Source organism: Talpa europaea (genome assembly GCF_964194135.1).
Source record: "Talpa europaea genome assembly, chromosome: 2".
NCBI classification, from domain to species: domain Eukaryota; kingdom Metazoa; phylum Chordata; class Mammalia; order Eulipotyphla; family Talpidae; genus Talpa; species Talpa europaea.
This window is the reverse complement of record NC_140068.1, coordinates 115,134,672-115,155,154: the sequence shown is the minus strand read 5'-3', so window position 1 is coordinate 115,155,154 and position 20,483 is coordinate 115,134,672.

The following is a 20,483-nucleotide window of genomic DNA, read 5'->3' as shown; positions in this document are numbered from 1 at the left end:
TAAAAAAAAAATCCCTTTTATTATTGAAACAAAAAAAATCAAATACTTGGGAATAAATCTAACAAAAGAGGTAAAGGACCTATACAAAGAAAACTAAAAAACACTGTTAAAGAAATAGAAGAAGACACAAAGAAATGGAAAGACATTCCCTGCTCATGGATTGGAAGAATAGACATTATTAAAATGGCCATCCTACCAAAAGCAATATACAGATTCAATGCTATCCCAATCAAAATTGCAATGTCATTCTTCAAAGAAATAGATCAATTATTGATGAAATTCATATGGAATCACCAAAAACCCCAAATAGCCAAAGCTCTCCTGAAAAGAAAAGAAGGGAATGAAGGCATCACACTCCCAGACTTCAAACTATACTACAAAGCCATAATCATCAAAACTGCATAGTATTGGAACAAGAACAGACACACAGACCAATGGAATCAAATAGAAAATACAGAAATAAACCCACAGATTTATGGTCAACTAATCTTCAACAAAGGAGCAAAGAATATGCATTGGAGCAAAGAAAGTTTGTTCGATAAATGGTGCTGAGAAAACTGGGTTGCTACATGCAAAAGAATGAAGCTTGACTACTACCTAACACCACGCACAAAAACCAACTCAAAATGGATTAAAGAACTAGACATAAGACCTGAAACCATAGAATACATAGAAGGAAATATAGGTGAAACACTCCATGATATGCACATCAAAGACATCTTTACAGACACATCACCCAAAGCAGTGATAGTGAAGGCAAAGATCAACAGCTGGGACTACATCAAATTAAAGAGCTTCTGCACAGCAAAAGAGACAATCACAAAAACAAAGAGAAACCCCACCGACTGGGAGAACATTTTTGCACACAACACTAATGATAAAGGACTGATGACAAAAATCTACGAAGAGCTGATGAGACTCAACAAAAACAAAGAAAATAATCCAGTCCAAAAATGGGCAGAAGAGCTAAAAAGAAACTTCTCTGAAGAGGAAATGCAAATGGCCAACAGGCATATGAAAAAATGTTCAACATCACTTGTAATCAGGGAAATGCAAATCAAAACCACCATGAGATACCATCTTACACCAGTGAGAACGGCACATATTAAAAAAACTAGCAACAACAAATGTTGGCGAGGGTGTGGAGAAAAAGGAACTCTCCTGCACTGTTGGTGGGAGTGCAAACTGGTCCAACCATTGTGGAGAGCTGTGTGGAGATTTCTGGACCTACTAAACATAGAGCTTCCATATGATCCAGCAATTCCACTCCTAGGTATTTACCCAAAGGACACAGAAACATCAATTCCAAAGAGCACATGCACGCCTACGTTTATAGCAGCACTATTTGCAATAGCTAAGCTTTGGAAACAACCCAAATGCCCAAAAATAGATGACTGGATCAAGAAGATGTGGTACATATACACCATGGAATATTACTCAGCATTCAAAAAAGATAAACACATGCAATTTGTAGCAACATGGATGGCACTGGAAGGGATCATGCTCAGCAAAATAAGCCAGAAAGAAAAAGAAAAATACCAGATGGTCTCACTCATAGCAGGAATCTAGAAAACTTAAATAAGGGACCAGGAAAAAGAATAACTATAAGAAAGAAAAAAATCAAAATAAACAAACAACTATGAACCAGAGACACTCTAATGGGGGGAGGGAGGAGGGGAAAGGAGGACTTGGGGTCAAAATAAGGGGGTTGTAATTGTATGGGGAATATAAAAAATAAAATTTAAATTAAAAATATTAATTTATTCCTTTCAAATGTTTCTGAGCATCATTTTTAGTTTAACTTTGAATTTTTATGTACAATATTTAAATATGCTTAAATAGAAAGTAAGTTTCTGAAATATGCAATAAAAAATGAAATGCTCATCTCTGGTACCCTGTCATAGAACAGCTGACATGTAAAACCATGCTAACATCGGCCAAAGAGAATTATCCAATCACAACACACTCTTTGCTAATCTTTGCTATTGGAAATTTAAGCCAGAATGCAAAGGGATAGACATAGAGCTCCCTTCCAGCATGTAGAAGACCCCTCTCCCAACACAGCTCGTTTGTTTCATTTCAAGTAAAGGTTTTGTTCTTCCTTTTTTCAGATGACAGCTCTGAAATTGCATTAAAATATCTTAAGTATAATTATGAAATATTTCAAGAGACCAAAGGTCAAATAACTTTGCTTAACACAAATCTTGATATAAAAGATGACAGACATTCTGCAGGGGTGCAGGAGGAAGAGGATCAAAACAGGGCGGGACTAACACCAGGGACTATGGTGCTCAGGTGAATTGGTGGGAATTTTTACGGGGACTGCACCTGAGAGAAGAAAGCACACATTGTACAAAAAAGAGCAATGATGCAATATATATATATATATATATATATATATATATAATATATATGAAAAAGATGATCTTAATTTAATGGTTGATACATATATCAAACTATACATTGAAGCCAGAATTTTTTAAAAGTACTTCAGAAACAACCAAAATACTTAGGAGAAGGTTTGGGAATAGTTTTTATGCTTCTATTGGATATTTGGAGGGAAAACTGTAGATATCTATGGATATAGGCCACCTAATCATCAAATACTGGCTCATTCTAGTTAATATATTTAACATTGAAAAATCTGCCTATTAAATGTTTGATTTACCTACCTACTATAAGGTCACTGAATTTTTCTCTTTGAAGACATTACCTTTCTGAAGACAGTATTGAAAGAACATTTCATTTCCATGGGATTTTTGTGGGTGGCACTCTGGAGATTTTTAGATATCATTTTGAGCATAATATTCTTATTGCATAATATTCTAATTATCAGGTGTTACTAGTTCTTTGAAGAAGTAAATGTTGGGGAGGTGTGGGAGAATAAATATATCTTCTAAAATATTACAATAAAGTTCAGGACAGACCACCGACTAGAAGGTGTTTCTGTATGTTGTGAAACTGTGAGTTCACAAAAGAGATTTCAGTATTGATTTTGTCTCCATTAAGTAAATATAGAAAGAAAATTGAAGTTTGAATAGAAAGCAATTCACGAGTGTTCCATATCTGATTATTATTTACATTCACTTGCTGAATTCACACCTAACCCAACCATACACGTCTAGCAGGTGTGTATTGAACACTTATATTTCATGGTCAAAACAGAATCAGAAGCCAAGGCTACTGACCATCTATTTGAATGAATCTATATCTATTGCCTTGTTTTGATTTATAAGAATTATCTGGGATAGATAGGAACTTTGCTGTTTATATAGTAATACTATTGTAGTTATAGCTGTTATTTTGGTGAGAAAAATTAATTTCCTCTAGTAAAATGTGAATTTAATTTTTTAAAAAGAAAATTACAAATAACTATTCATAATCATAGATACAAAAATCCTTAGTTAAATATAGGCAAATTCAATGCAAAAATTTATTTGCAGACTGATATATATATCATGATAAAACAGAGTTTATCCCAGAAATGCAAGGTTGGTTTTGCATTCAGCAGTTGAACAATATTTGTGATTATATTAACAGAATAAAGAAACAAAATCATAGGGTCTTTTCAGAATATAAATGAAAAAGCACACCACAAAATTAAAAATCCAGGGCCTCCCCTGGTGGCGCTGCGGTTGAACACCTGTTCGATCCCTGGCCGCTAAGGAGGGTCCCACATGGTGTGACAGACCTACCTCGCCCACTGCTCCCCTCAGCATTATTTCGTCAGCCTGCCTGCTCTGCTCCCCGCTCTGGCTCTGGTGAATTCTCTCACCTTCCCGTGTTTCTGATTGTACCCAGTGCTTGTATAAATAAATAAATCTTTAAAAAAAAAAAAAAGTAAAAATCCATTCATGACAAAAAAAAAAAACCTCTAAGAAAACTAGGAATCAAAGAGGAATTTCCTCTATCTGATAAAGGGTATTAATAAAAATCTTACAGTTGATATAATGCTCAAGGATACAGTAGAGTTTTCCCTCTAAAATTGAGTACAGGGCCAAGATAACCTCTCTTAAAGTGGCGTCCCTCACCCATGGAATAGAGCAAGAAAATGAAGTAAAGAGGATAATAATTACCTGCATAGAAAATTCTAAGGAATTCACAAGCAATTACTAGAGATAACATAGATATTTGAAAATTTGCAGGATTATGACCATATGCTAAGATCAGTTGGTCTTTTATGTACTAGCTGCAAAACAACTGCTTATAATGAAATCTTAGAAAACCATTTATAGGGTTAGGTGGAAGAGTATTGGTTGTTTGGTATACATTTGTAGAGGTGTGAGCCTATATTCCAAAAGTATGCAAAAGTGTTATATCCAAAAGTGTTATAAATTAATGTTACCGCAATAAGCATAATTAAAAAATAAAAAAAACATTTCAAGAACAATTAGAAAAATCAACATTCTCAGAAATAAATTAAACACAAATATAAATGACCTCCACACTAAAAGTATTAAACGCTGCTGAGAGAAGTTAAGGAAACACAAACAAATGGGCATATATACCTTTTCCTTTTAAAAAAGAACAAATTGAAAAATTTACCTGAATTCAAAATCTACTAAAGCTGCATTAATAAAGACAGTGTGATACTGCCATAAGTACTGGCAATTACCAGCAAAACAGATTAGAGTGTCCAGAAATAGATACAGATAGGCAATCACTTAATTTTTAACAAACACAGCAAAGTAATGCATAGGGGTCAACGAAAACCTTTTCAATGAAAGGTACAGGAACAATTGGGTATTCAATTGGAAAGTTTATTTAAAAGGAACCTGAGGGCCTCCCCAGTGGCGCAGCGGTTGAGCACTGGGTTGCCAAGCTGCCCGCAGCCTCTGCAGCGCCGGTTCAATCCCCGGACACCAGGTGAGGGTACCACATGGCGCACAGACCTCTTCTGAGGCCCACTGCTCCCCTCAGCAGTGTATTTCGTCAGTCTGCCTGCTCTGCTCTCCGCTCTGACTCTGGTGAATTCTCTCACCCTCCCTCGCTTCTGATTGTACCCAGTGCTTGTATAAATAAATAAATAAATCTTAAAAAAAAAAATAAAAGAAACCTGAATGTTCTTCACCATTGCTTTTATCCAGCACCACACTCTGCTTTTACCCTTTTCTAGTGACATGTTAGTAACGTATCACTGCTGATTAGTGTCAGCAATCACTATTCCTGTGCTAGTCTTACTACATGGATAGCACCTTATCTTTATAAAAATAACCTTTTTAAATTATTAAAATAACAGTAGTCATTAATAACATTTCCAGCATTAAAGTAAAAAGTACGTGGTAACTCTCCATTATCATACAACCCAGGAATCACTGAAATTGAGATCATATTTTTAAGCTTCTACAAATGATATAATAAAATTTGTATAGTGCGTTTTTTTTTTACCTAATACTACTTTGCATGTACTTCTCTTTTTTATGATTCCTTGCAATTTTATTATTTTTGTTTGAATGTAATGTGACAATATTAGTTCTCATTTCAACTTATTCTCATGACATTTGTATGTCATTTTCATGACATTTCACTTCCCAAAGAAATAAATTTTAACTGCAAGCTATGTCGAAATTCCATATCTAATAAACAACTATTTCTAGAGTATCTAACAAACTCATGACTCTTCTGTGGAAATTGCCCATTTCACAATCCTCTATCAAAAATGTAATTTGACTGTTGACCAAGCAAGGAAGTAAGGGTGGAACAATTTTTTGGTCTTTTTTTGTTATGTTAGACATACTTTGTTTTGTATACCTAGTTATCACATTGACTGTGAGGAAATTTAGGTCAGGTTTCAAAACGGAGCATTTCAAAATTATATTTAAGCATCCTGTTACAAGAAAAACCACAGAAGAGTCTCCAGGCAGTAAAATGGATGACAAGTAAGATGGTCCATGGCCACTGTTGATTGTTGAAGTTCTGGCAACATGAACTAACTGGTCAACTATGGTCTCATCCAGGAATTTCAAAAGTATGTACAAGAATAAAGTTTGCCTCTTCATGTGGTCTTCAACTATAGCCCACTTTGTGAAGTGAAGACCAGAGAGAGGCAAGCTTCAGGGAGAAAGAAGACAGGAGGAAGTGCAAAAAGGAGAAGCATATATGGACCAAGAGCACTTCCTAGAATCTGTCGACTTAGTTGCAGATTTCACATCATATGAGAACACCAGTGCATTCCTGCTTTTGAATTTGGTGAACCTTCTCAATCATTGCAATACCCAGCTCCCAACTTACTTTATGTCAGATCAAGTTTCTGTTAAAGAGGCCCATATAATACAAAAAGAATATTACTTGTGGGACATATTCTCTCATCAGCAACCAACCCTCCTCATGTTTAGTATACTCTTTGACTTTGCCCTTAGAGAGATTTAGTCCTTCAATCTAAGAGTCCCTGTGATCTATAAGCTTAGTGTTTCCAGCTCACTTACTGAGGTGCTGATAGAATTACCCATTTCATCTGTGCTCTCCTGAAGTCTCAGTGTCAAATCTGCATGCATATTTTCCTGGCTTGAGAGGATTTCTTGTCAGAATGCACAGGATTCAATAATCAGTGACTCCTTCAAGTAGTTTAATTCTAGTCCCTTTCTAATCTTAGAAATGAAATACATTTAATTTGCTCTATTATTGTTCCCAATGTAGTCAATAATTTTAATACTCTGAGAAGGAAGTAACTGAGGATTTTTGAATGTCAATCTTCTCAAAAATTTTTTGTTGGGCAAAACATAAATTTACATGGCATATTATCAGTGACTACAACAAAAGGAATGCCATTCACTAACAATGTTAAAATATTTCAGTATTACTAATACAATTTTTATTGGTCCATATTGCTGAAGGGTATGTCTAGAAAGCCAATAAAATCACAAAGATATGTCTAAAATTAACACAACTCTAAAATATCCTGATAGGATTTTTTCTCTCACATGACCAAGAAAATTATCTTTACAATTCATTTGGCAATTCTGTCTACTTTGTATGAGATATTTTTGACTTAGAAAACCAGTTTATGGATATATTAGGTTTTAGACACTTCATTTCTCTGTACTTCTGTAAAACACCTACTCTTAAACTATTGTGAACATTTACTAAAACAAGTAACTCAAGCAAATATTGTTCATTAAATATTCAACACTCCTCTAGTTGCTATGGGTGATAACAGGAAAAAAAAAGGTGAGATGTGTTCTTTGTCCTCCTTTACCTGGTAAAGTAGCTGGGGGAATATATAAAGTAGCTGGGGGAATATATTATCCTGATAACACGGGACAATATAGAGTGAGGTGTGCTGACTTTCTTTTTTAAGTTATGAGCTGAGGAGACAGAAACAAACAAAAAAAGGAAACAGAAGCGAAGAACAATACATGAACAAAACTACACCTTTCACTTCTGGCAACTTTTCTGTTCTTCCCTTTTTGGGGCGCCACTGGAATGAATCCAAGCTGAAGTGGTTAGAGACAACTTCCTAGAGAGGTGGATTTGACTTGGGGAATGAAGGTAAACATATATCTTGAAGGGAAAAATGACTAAATACAACCTAAGTCAAAGTATGTTGTCAGTCACCATAATTATGTCGGCCAATTCCTTATAATACTTATAAGAAATTTACACACACACACACACACACACACAATCTATAGGACTATTTGTCTGGACAACTCTTAATACATCTACCCTTTCATTTTTAACTAAACTGCTGTGTACAGTTGGGCATCAGTGGCGCCCTCTTTTCCACCAATATTTCTGTATCTATCCCATGTTGGGGACAGGGCAGGGCTCTGTGTTTAATGGTCATTTTCATTAAACTCGTTTTTCTCCTGTTCTCAATCTCCTCTTAGTTCTCTTTTCTGAAACTACGTTTCTTCTCTCCTGTGTTAAACTCCTCCTCTGTGCCCAGCATTCTCCCCACACTGTCATCAAAAGAAACATAAGGTGCTGATGGTGCAAGAAAAGCAGCAACTCACTGGCAACACGGATTTTAGGACATCGTCATCCATCTTCCCGTCACAGGGACCTTCTCACTGGCCATTTCTCTTCTTGGGCCCTGTCTGTCGCCATTGTGCTTAACTCCCCTCTATTTTTAAAACTTGCTCCCAATCTCTTCACTCTTAGAGGAGCTCCACTTTGCTGACCTGTCTCCCCAAAAGGGTTGGGTGAGCTTTGAAACGTTCGGCGAGGTAAAGAAAAGGAGAGCCAGGCTAAATTTCTCAAAGGAAGGGAAAGTTTATTGCACCCCGGGTGGACCTACGCACCCAAGGTGGAGGGGTCAGTGAAGCCACGCACATTGTCAGGGGGAAGCAGGGTTTTATAGGGTGAGGAGCAATCAGGTGGGAAACTGGGCTCCTAGGGCAGGAAAAAGTTTGTAGGGGGGGGGAAAGGTTCGTGGGGCAGGTAGAGGTTCTTTGTCTGAGAAGAGACTCGTAGGGGGAGAGGGGAGGCTCATTGTCTGAGTCCTCCAGGCATGTTTCCGCATTCTTGCCCCCCAGGTGGGCTTCCTGGTAGACTTTTGCATTCCGGCCTCCTGCATGGACCTTTCAGGCTTCTCCCCACATGCCCAGGGAGGGTCTCCTCCAGGGATGTCACCAGCGTGGAGACCCTGTGCCTAAGGAAGCTGTTACTGTCACTGCAATATTGCAGAATATTTTAAATAGTCATGAAGGACTTAGGAGCTTTTTGTCCTTTTCCCTCTACCTGAAAAGAAGTGATCACGGTTCCCCTTTTTAGAGCCCACAAGAATGTGTCAGTAGTTTGGAGGGAACCATCCTGGTCATGTGTATAGTGACCATGTCAGCTCCCCAGAGAATCTCATCTTTACTCTCAGAGAGAAGATGAGTCTCCCCCTTCACATGCATGGGATGTCTCTCCCACTCTGGGTGATGCCTCGGGGCCCGAAACACAGAGTAAACATCACAGGTTCACACCATTATTCTTTACAATTCATAAGCATGTAATTCTCCATACATATGCTATTAAATTTTTGTCTGTTTGCCAACAAATTTAGTCATCCATTTAGTCTTAGAAGAACCCAGATGGTGTCGGGGGAATTTTCCCTTGCCCCAACACAACTCCCTCATCTGGAAAAAGCCTCATTTCTGTTACCTTAGTGGGCCAAGGAATTTATCTCTTTTGTCTAAACCTCTATCATCAAAAGTTATCACTTTAATAAATAACAAAAGATGTGAATTTTAATCACCTCATTAAAATAGCTTTTTGTCTATTAGTTTTCGGGGTACCAGTGAGATGACAGTAATTTATTCAAGAGTTTTTGATATACGCTTTGCCAGGCATGGCCATAGGTGCTAGGGATAAACCAATCAGGCAGTCCCTGCTCCCATGAGGAAAGTGGCAGACCCTAATGTTTGCCTGTCACAAAAACCATTCAACCCTCTTTCAACAAACAACTATGTACCAGAGACACTCTATGGAGGGTGGGGGGTGGGGAGGGGAGGGATTGGGGTCAAAATAAGGGGGTCGCAATTGTATGGGGAATATAAAAATAAAATTTATAATAAATAAATAAATAAATAAATAAATAAATAAATAAATAAAAATAAAGATGCTAATTTTATTTGGATCCAATATGCCCATGTGTAGGGTAAATGGTTTTTCAGGCTTTTCTGCCCTCCCACCATTAGGATGGCCCTGCCTGATGGGGGTGCCTGCACTTGTTACATTGTTGCAAACTTTCTTCTGTACTTCTGAGGACCGGGAAGGGTATTGAGAGAGTCACCAAGAAAAGCAGAAGCTGCAGAAGAGGCAGGAGAGAGAAGGGGAGAAAGAAGAAGCCAGAGAAGCCCAGAGTGAAGACTTGCTGTAGGTCTGGAGGCCAGTAGGAACCCCTGCCTGCCGTGTACCTGGTTGCTGCTCTATATGTATAAACAGCTCAATAAAAGCCTGAGGAAGCCAATGAGGGCTCCGAGACTCTCCTTTACCTGTCTGCTGGATCATAGATAATCTGCTTAGTGGCCCATCCTGCTCCTACACCATGTTTTTTCAAAGTCACATTTCCCAGTTCCCTATGTACTTATAACAGACCACATGACATTATTTTGATGTGAAATATAGGTGAAAAATGTATATTCTGAGTTAGCATTGGTCAAATTTAAGGAGAATTAGTGAGTGGGCAATTAGTGTGGCCCTCTAGGAGTGGAGTGTTCAAGAGAAGATCAGTGATTGCAAGAGTCCTGGGAAGGACCATGTCTGGAGGGTCCCAGGGAGAGTAAGAATGGCAGTGCTGCTGGAATGCAGATGTTGGGGAAGATACGAATCTTTGTCCATCCTTGTAAGTCCCCATGACAGGAAACTTATTAAGCAGCCACAAGATAGAATAGCAGTGCTGCTGGAATGCAGATGTTGGGGAAGATACGAATCTTTGTCCATCCTTGTAAGTCCCCATGACAGGAAACTTATTAAGCAGCCACAAGATAGAATAGCACAAGAAAAGATACATCTTAGGGCCTCCCCTGATGGCGCAGGTGGTTGACAAACACAGCGCTGTGAAGCTGTCCGCAGCCTCTGCAGCGCGAGTTCAATCAGGCCGGCCAGCGAGAATCCCACATGGTGCAGCAGACCTCTCCTGCCTCGCCCGCCTCTCCCCTCAGCAGTGCTTTTGGTCCCTCTGCCTGTTCTGCTCCCCACTCTGTCTCTGGTGAACCCTCTCAGCCTCCCACGCATCTGGCCTGTACCCAGGTTCTTGTATCCATGAATAAATAAATCTTAAAAAAAAAAAAAAAAGAAAAGACATCTTAAGCACATGGGCCCATGTGGCCACACATGTGGCCCACAGAGGCCCACACATGGCTAGTGGAACTTCTTGGTCAGTCCAGTGAGGTTATGTAGAAATAAAACTTGAAAGGAAAGAGATCTTGGATCTTCTGTACTTCAATTTTCTTCACCTCAAAATAATCACCTCAACACTTTAGCACAACCTGGGGCAGCCTGGATGGTCTTGAGAAGCTGGCAAAGAGGGCAAGGTGGAGAGTTCAGATAATGAAGGGTAAACAGATAATGCAGGGTTTTCCAGGCCCTGGTAATATAGACTCTAAAGACTATAGAACTCTAAAAAACTGATATCAGAGATGCAGAGATATGAGAGTTTAAAGAATAGTTGTCCAGAGAACAGAAGGAGAGGACATATTACCTGGCAAAACATGGCACATAATAAGAGAAGTCCACACTGAAGAGCCAGTGGGGTGGCATAAAGGATAATGGGCTCTTCTGCAAACATAGGAAAGGACATGAGGACATGATCACCGTCCTTAATTAATGTGTAAATAAACTGAACTGATGTATACAGCCAAAAAGTATTAAGTAGAAATGATAGCTAAAGAAGACAGACAAAATCCAATATAGGGCCTCCCTGGTGGCGCAGGGGTTGAGGACAGTGCTATCAAGCTACTGCCAGCCACTGCAGCAAGAGTTTGATCCCCAGCTGGCCAGGGAGCAGCCTACATTTTGCAGCAGACCTGTATCACTTGCTGCTCCCCTCAGCAATGTTTTTCAGCCGATCTCCCTGTTCTGTTCCCCACTCTCCCTGGTGAATCCTCTCACCTCCTGCACCTCTGGCTTGCACCCCAGTTCTTGTATGCATAAATAAATACATCTTTTAAAAAACCAATATATACCTACTATTTCTGAAGAAGAGAACAAACCAAGTACAAGGGGAAATTATTCAAAAGAATGATTTAATAAACTACCTTCAGAGGAAATGAAGGAGATTTATCACTGTAACATGTTTTAGGGAATTGTTGATACAAAATGATCACCTCTCAAATGCGTCTTTGGGCATCCAGGCAAAAATTTCAAATACCGTAAAGACAAAAAAAAAAAAACAAAAACAAAACAGGCTACTCTCAGCCACACTCAATTCCTGAATAGTGCAGAAATACCTGGAACTCCTCATTAAAGAAAATGTGACTAATTTTTTAAAATTCTGTATTGAGGTTAACTAAAATAGAGCTTTTTGATGTATAGTTTATGAATTCTAATGCTGGTATTTATTTATTTCATTTATTTATTTATTTATAAAATTTAAATAGTTTATTTTATATAATTCTTACATCTTTTTTCATCTTTGCACAATGCATGCATTTTCATTTTGGTTATATTCCCCATACAATTGCACCCCCCCTTATTTTGACTCTAGTCCTTCCTTTCCCTGCCCCTCCCTCCCCCCCCAGTTGATTTACATACAATAAAATTACAGAGCAACCAAAACAATTCCCTTCTGTTAAATCTTTTGTCACATGCTCCTTCACTGCAAAATATAAGAACTGAGCAATTTTCAGTTGCTACCATTTTGTCTGGAAGAAGGGGTCATACAAATGGAATCATGAAACAGGCAACATTTTGAGACAGACTTTTTTTCCCCTCTGCATGTCGCCTTTAAGCTTTGTCTTAAAGCTTAAAGGTTGTTGAGTGCATCAATAGGTTTTTATCTATTTACTACCGAGTAGTATTTGGATGGATTGTATGCATTTTTCATCCATTTACACATTGAAGGATACTGTGTTGTTTCCAGTTTTTGTGCTTGTGAATAAATCTACCATAAGCTTTATATAATCAAGCCCATTCAGTGAGCTTTTAATTTTAATTATATATTTTTTGATATATATTTAAATATCCTTTATTTTGATAGCAGTTTTAGGTTCATATCAAAAGTGAGCAGAAAGCACAGAGTCTCCACATACTCTGCCCCCCAACACGGCAGCTCTCCCTACTCTCAACATCCTGCACTGGAGCGGCACACTTTCATACAGCCAACCAATGTTACCGTATTTTCAGTTCTAAAATTTTCATTTGTATCTTTTTTATATCTTTTATTCTCTCATTGAGATTGTCTGCAATTACTGGTTTGAGCATTTTCATAAGGGCTACTTTAAAGTTTTCAGATGATTCCAAATTCCACGTGTAGGGTAAGTGAAATAATCAGGCCCTTTTATGCCCTCCCGCCTGCATGGATGCCCAGGCCAATGGGTGTGGGCAGGGCATGCACGCCTTTGGTTATGGACACCTGGGCCTGGGAGCACAGGGTATGCATGTATAAGCACTACAGGGCAGCGACACTACAACCACCACTCAGTTTGGGGGACCACTTTGAGGCAAGGCCACGAGATGACAGGAGACTGAGAATGCCAGAGAACACCAAAGAGAGGTCAGAGAAAGAGAGCAAAAAGTTGCCAGGAGCTGTGAGGCTTGTCAGCCTCCAGTTCCCCGGGGCCCCCTGCCTGGCCCATGCCTGCCTCCTTGCATGCCAGCCTTCCTGCCTGGTGTACCTGTGACATGGTTCCCCGAGAGAGCATTAAAACCTGTAAAATCCACTGAGGGCTCTGGGACTCTTGTGACTCGTCTGCCTGAATCCACAGTGAACCAGCCCTGTGCGTGTTTGCACTAGACCATGCCCTCCTGGAGTTGACATCTGTTGATTGTCTCTCCCATGAGAACTGAAATTTTCCTGCCAATTCACATGTTTTCCAGTAATTTTGGATTACTATTCAGATTACTTGGCTATTTTGATTAGACTCTGCACCTTGTTTAAATTTTATGGAGAATATTGACTTTTTTTTTAAAGTCGGAAATCGGTGTGGTTAAGTTATAACTATAAATTCAGACCAGTTTTCTGTGGATTATGTTGTCAAAGGCTTTGCAGCACTAGTTGGACCTATCCCCCATGTTATCACTGCTGGCAGCCTGTCTGGTATTTAGGTGGTGATTTCTTTTAGTCAGCCCATCCTGCTATAACAAATTCCATAGACTGGGTGCTTAAACAACAAATGTTTATTTCTGACTGTTCTGGAGGCCAGGATGTCCAAGATCAATTCACATTGGTGAGGGGCCTTTTAGATAGCTATCCTCTTGCTATATCCTCACCCGTCAGAGGGAGATCATCTGTGGCAAGTCTCTTCTCATAAGGGCACTAATCCAATTCTTTTTTAAATAATATTTATTTATTTTTGCATACAAGAACTGTGGTACAGGCCAGAAGTATGGGGGTGGTGGTGAGAGGATTCACCAGAGACAGAGCAGGGAGCAGAACAGGCAGAGTGAAAATACACTGCTGAAGGGAGCAGTGGGCAAGGCAGGAGAGGTCTGCTGGGCCATGTGGGTTAGCTCCTTGGCTGGGGATCAAACTCATGTTGCAGTGGCTGCTGATTGCTTCATAGTGCTGCACTTAACCCCTTGTGCCACCAGGGAGGCCCACATACTAATAAAATTCTTTTTTTATTCTTTTTTTTTTTTTAAAGATTTATTTATTCATGCATACAAGAACTGGGGTATAGGCCAGATGCGCGGGAGGGTGAGAGGATTCACCAGAGACAGAGCAGGGTACAGAACAGGCAGACTGACTGAAATACACTGCTGAGGGGAGCGGGGGGTGAGACAGGAGAGGTCTGCCGTGCCTTGTGTGATTCTCTCCAGCCGGCTGGGATTGAACCCATGCTGCCGAGGCTGCAGACAGCTTCACAGTGCTGTGCTCAACTGCCTGCGCCACCAGAAGAGGCCCCTCATGGAGAATAATCTTAGTGTCTCAATATTAGCAGACTTCAGAGATTTTTATTTTCAAGGAAATACTGGAAGAGAGCTGTATTTAAAATTATTCTAGACCCAAATATGAATCCTTCATTCATTGAATATTTACTGTACATTAGACACAAAATATGACTGTGAAACCTCCTGTGCTCAATTTGATTTAAGTATATGCCTGCCTGGAGTAAAACAAATATGCAAAACAAATGTTTTCAGTGCTTTAGGGGAGTATGATCAAAGAGTCCCCATGTAACTCCTTTTGAGTAAAGACTTACTCCCTTAATCTCTTTTTTTTTTATTTTAAATTTAAATTTTATTTTTATATTCCCCATACAATTACAACCCCCTTATTTTGACCCCAAGTCCTCCTTTCCCCACCCCCACCCCCCATAGAGTGTCTCTTGTTCATAGTTATTTGTTGATTTTGATATTTTCTTTCTTATAGTTATTCTTTTTCCTGGTCCCTTATTTAAGTTTTCTAGATTCCTGCTATGAGTGAGACCATCCGGTGTTTTTCTTTTTCTTTCTGGCTTATTTTGCTGAGCATGATCCTTCCAGTGCCATCCATGTTGCTGCAAATTGCATGTGTTTATCTTTTTTGAATGCTGAGTAATATTCCATGGTGTATATGTACCACATCTACTAATACAATTCTTGAGGGCTCTGCTCTCATTACTTAACTATCTCCCAAAGGTTTCATCTTCAAATACCATCACATTGGGGATAAGATCTTCAACATCTGAAATTGAAGGGGGGAGGATGAGAAATACCACACCATAGAATGCATATTCTAGCCCCTAGTTCAGTTTTCCAAGTCTACTGCATACTGTTTAAGGTTAGATCCACGTATGCACAACTCAGCAGTAAGTCAAGTCCAGAAGTTTACTAATGTTATGGCGTTGTTTACATGAGCTCCTTCTCCACTATCTCCCCAATAATTTCTGACTTCCCTGGACTTCCCTTTTCAAGCTTACAGCCAAAGCATGAAGTTTATTTATCCTGTTTTGCAGTATACTTCCTGTTGAAGCCAGATTTCTACTCATAGACTGGGGTGGAACTGGCTACTTCCGGCCACCTGGGTGGTGGAATGTGCTGGCTTTTTGTTGATGTCTCCCCATCCCCTCAACCCCAGCAGGAATAGTCAGAGGCCTAGCCAGTGGAAGTGACTGAAGGTGGCTGGCTGGCATCAGGAGTGACATTTTCCAGCCTGGTTGCACCATGCTAAAAGCAGCAGCTGCAGACTCCCACCCACCAGCAGATCATGCTGCCTTCAGGCAGTCCCTCCTCCCGTGCTGGTTGGGTTGGGTGTTGGAGTCTGTAAGGCTGCAAGGGAAGCAGTAAGAGTTCATGCTGGCTGCCGGGAATAGATGTCTCCACAGCACTTAGGCTGCCCAGCAGCAGGAGGTCTGCAGAATTGCTACATGGAGGCCCACCACAACGTGTCAGATTTGATGGCCACCCCAGCTAATCAGATTTGAGCATAAGGGCCTAACGCCCCCCTTCAGGGTTCTAGCCCCAGAAGTGTGCTACAGGCAGTGCAGGCTGCAGTGGGCAGCAGAGAGTGACAGGTATTTTACCACCTGCCACCTGCGGTTCAGTCTGCTGGCAAAGCCCAGCAGTCATAGCAGCCACTAGCCCCAATGGAGCTGCAGTGGCAAGGTTGCTCCAATATAGAAGGCAACAGCAACACTGGTTCAGGGGTGCAGGGAGGAACCTGGGGACCCACTGGGTCAGCTCCAGTGCTGCGGCTTGCTGGAGGCACAGATAGAGAGGCCCAGAACTCCATCAACTTTTGAGACCCCCGTAGACCTCTGTAGAATTCCACCAACCTCTATATCTGATCTCCACTTCAAACTGCAGCCTGACCACTGCTCCTGCTTTTGGCCCTTCCTCCAATATTACCTCCTGACCAATAATGTGGTACATATTACTGGTCATCAGGAACTACCTTGAAAAGTGCTATCTGCCACTGCTTTGTATCTGACATTTTTAAGAGCCATCACACTGGGGATAGGTGCCTCTAGCACCACTGCCTGCTGACTAGTGTTGACTGGCACTGCTGACCTGTACTGGCCATCTCTTAAATGTTGTCCACAGCTTCTGATCCTCTGGCACCATGCCTGACTGCTGCTCCTCCCTCTGGCTCGAACAGCACACCTACTGGTGCCATTGCCTCCAGCGCTATGTCCAGTCTGGTCTTTGGATTTCTACTGCACTGCTATGGTGCCGTCTCACCAGAAACACCTGTGACTACTTCCTGTGTTTTGGATCCTGGTCCAGCACTTAGTGATGTGCTACCAGGTTCAGGCTCTCATCAAGTAAACAGCACCATCTCAGTGAGAGCCTTTTCTTTGGGCTATTAGACACTGCAGACACTATCTAGGGTAAGACTGTTGGCCTTTTGTGATCTTTGATACTCTTTGCTTCCTCCCAACTTATCTCTTTCATATTTTGTTAAGGAACTTCATCATTATCGTATCCTGAGCCCGAGTCCTGTCTTGCAGTTGTGAACACACAAGTGAAGACCACCAACTATAACATTAGCCCCTCACCTGCTAATTGTCACAGGAGGCCCCAAACAGTGAACTTTTGTCTCAAGACTCTTGTCAATCCATCTAGAAGTTTCTGAATAAATGAAATAAGTGCAAACAACTTCCTGACTCTGTAAAATTCCCCCTATGCCCTGACCTTGGTGGAACACCCCTTGGCACTGCCCCTTGGTTGTGGACCCAGATAATGCTTCCCATTGTTCAATAAAAACTTTCCTATTTAGCCTGATTATTTTTCTTTTCTTTTCTTTCTTTTTTTTTTTTTTCTGTACAGGAAGTCGGATTATACATTTTAGTAACTGGCGAGAGAAATGAGGCAGGGGCAACAGTGCAGGGGCCACAGGGAGAATAAGAGATCGAGAGCTAGGGTTTGGCGTAAATCTTACAAAGTGTATAAAGAATCTGTGTTTCTCTACAATAACAAAAAAACAAAGGCTACAAGAGCAGTTATATATACAAAACACGGAGATATTGCTTCACTTGCAAACGGGTTCCTGACCAGACAGGGAGACAAGACAGAGAGGAGGGCACAGGGAGAGTGGAGAGCGCGCCACGTGCAGAGGAGGGGAGGTGGGGGGAGGGTTTCTCCCAGCTGAAATCTACAGGCAGGAGCAGTCGAAGGCGTGCCGCTGCTGGCTGCGTTGGGGGGGCGGGGGGAATAGGGGTGCCGAGGCTCAGAGTGTCCACCTGCCCGGCCCCCTGGTGCCTTGCTCTTCGGGCTTCAGCCTGGAGGAGGGTTCTGGGTGGGGGCTGGGGGCCAGCTGGGCCAACTGGCCAGAGAGGGAGAGAGGCAATCACTCCCTGGAGTCTGCCGTGGGAAGCTGGAGGAGCCTGCTCAGTGTGCCCGACTCCTTGCTTCTGGTCGGCCCTGTCCATCCTGCCACCCTCCCTGCCCTGCTGATATGCCCACTGGGACCCAAGAAGAGCAGGTGCAGCAGCCATAGCCTGATTATTTTTCTATCAACTCTGGTATAAAGAAGGAACTCTGTGTTGATTATTGATATTAAAGAACACCAAAAATTGTAAAGAGATACTATTATTATTCTGATTTTAAAGCTGGTAAGTGTTCAAACATATTTTCCAGACAACATATCTAATGAACCCACCCTACCACTCAGAGTTTAGAATTACTGAAGTGTGCAGTAAGATGAATCAGATTACCTGTGCAATGTGACTGTAATATAGCAAGCAGGAAAGAAGATAATAAAATGGAAAAAAATGTTCTCCATAGTTAATGCTTTCCTCAAAACGATCAATATCACTTTAAATTCTAATTGATTTAAAAAGCTTTCTTCTGGGCCCTCTCTAGACAATTAATAGGATGCTGTAAACTTCTGGGTGTTTCCTCTCTTGTGTGTGAGATAAACCAGGAACTTATAAATTATTGCTTATTTCGCTCTCAAGGGCACCTGGTTGAAAATCACTCTAGGATTCATTTAGGATGTTCCCTAATTTCTGCAGGAATTTTACTAAACCAACCCTTGACTGGTGTAACAAAATCTTCCAGGAAAATCTTCAAGGAAAAAAAATCTTCAAGGAAAAAAATCTATACAACTTTTATTTGCATTAACTCAGTTTTGGGTTTAGCCAGTTAGGCTATTAGGAAAGTGTCCATTTTCCTTAAGAATACCTGTAAGTTTCCAACATAATAGAAGTTTTAGGAAAGTGGCACAAGTGAAATACAATGAGTTAGCCAAGAGATCAGAGATCTTTCTGATTTTCAAAAGGTACAGGTAATGCCTAGTGTAGTAAATTACAAATAGGAGAGAACAACAACAACAACCAAAAAAACTCATTAAATTAAATGGTTCCTTCCATTTTGAGCACATAAGGCTTCAGTGCCAGGTTACTAGGAAACAAGTATCCCGAGCCACCCTAAATCAGTTCCTAAGTTGTGCCCTACAAAAGAATTGCAGAGTTTCCTAGCTGTCTGAGACACATTCAAGTTTATGACTGTATGTGGGTCTTTGCATATTTCAAACATGATTATTCACAGAATTTTGTAATAATTTTACTGAGCCAAAATTGTCAAGAACCACTGCTCAGGGAACCCCATAGGAAGTTCCTGGACAGTTTTTATGATATGTAGTGTTCCCAGGAAGAGAGTGTAGAGCCCCAACAAAAATTTTTTTTAAAGATTTATTTATTTATGCATACAAGAGCTGGGGTGTAGGCCGGAAGTGCAGGGGATGAGAAGATTCATCAGAGACAGTGGGGAGCAGAACAGGCAGACTCACTGAAATACACTGCTGAGGGGAGCAGTGGGCAAGACAGGAGAAGTCTGCTGTACCATCTGGGTCACCTTCCTGGCTGGGGATTGAACTCCTGTCACAGTAGGCACTGACTGCTTCATAGTGCTGATGCTTAACTCTTTGTGCCACCAGGGAGGCCCCCACATAAATTTTTATTTATTTATTTAAGTAATTTAAAAAAAGATTTATTTATTTATACACGGATTGATTGATTGATTGATTGATTTATACAAGCACTGGGTACAGTCAGAAGCGCGGGAGGGTGAGAGAATTCACCAGAGCCAGAGCAGGGAGCAGAGTAGCCAGAAGGACCGAAGTACACTGCTGAGGGGAGCAGTGGGCGGCAGGAGAGGTCTGCGCACCATGTGGGACCCTCCTCTGGTGGCTGGGGAGCAGTAGGGGATCGAACCGGCGCTGCAGATGCTGAGGGCAGCTTCGCATGCCAACGCTCAACCGCTGCACCACCAGGGAGGTCCCACATAAATTTTTTAAATGCTAAAAAAAAAAATTGAATAGAACTGAAAAGCAGGGGATAAAGTTGTGTTATGAAAGCCATTATCAACTAAGGGCTTCATGACTATGTCTTACTCATTTCCTGAAATCAACACTTGGATTCCATTTAAAAAGATTTATGTGAAACAAGAAAAATGCTGACTTTTCTATGAGGTTTATTCAATTATTCATTTAGTGATTAAGTGAACATAATGTGCTATGCACTGTATGCTATTATTTTAAATAATAGTGTGTAATAATGTGAACACTAATTGATACCATGTAAAATAAACTAAACATTCTAGAGATGAGAGTTTAACTTACTGCTCCTCAGAGAGTTTGCTTTAAGTCCTTCACTGAGTGTAGTGATAATAATACCACCCAACATATAATGATCAATCTCTTACTCTACCACTAGGTGCCCTGCACCTCCCCATCCAGGATCTAAAAGTTATGGAACTAATAGTGAGTTAATAAATATAGTGTAGTTGCTAGAAAGAATTAAAAGACTAGGAATGCAGAAATTGGTTTCTGAAGTGATGTCAACTGTTAAGTCACTTAACTGCAGAATCAATTTCCCTATCTGCAAAATAAAGTGAATTAGAAAAATGTTAAAGCCTCTTTTAAGTGTGATATTCTGTAATCTTAAATTAACAGCTCTAATTCTAAATTC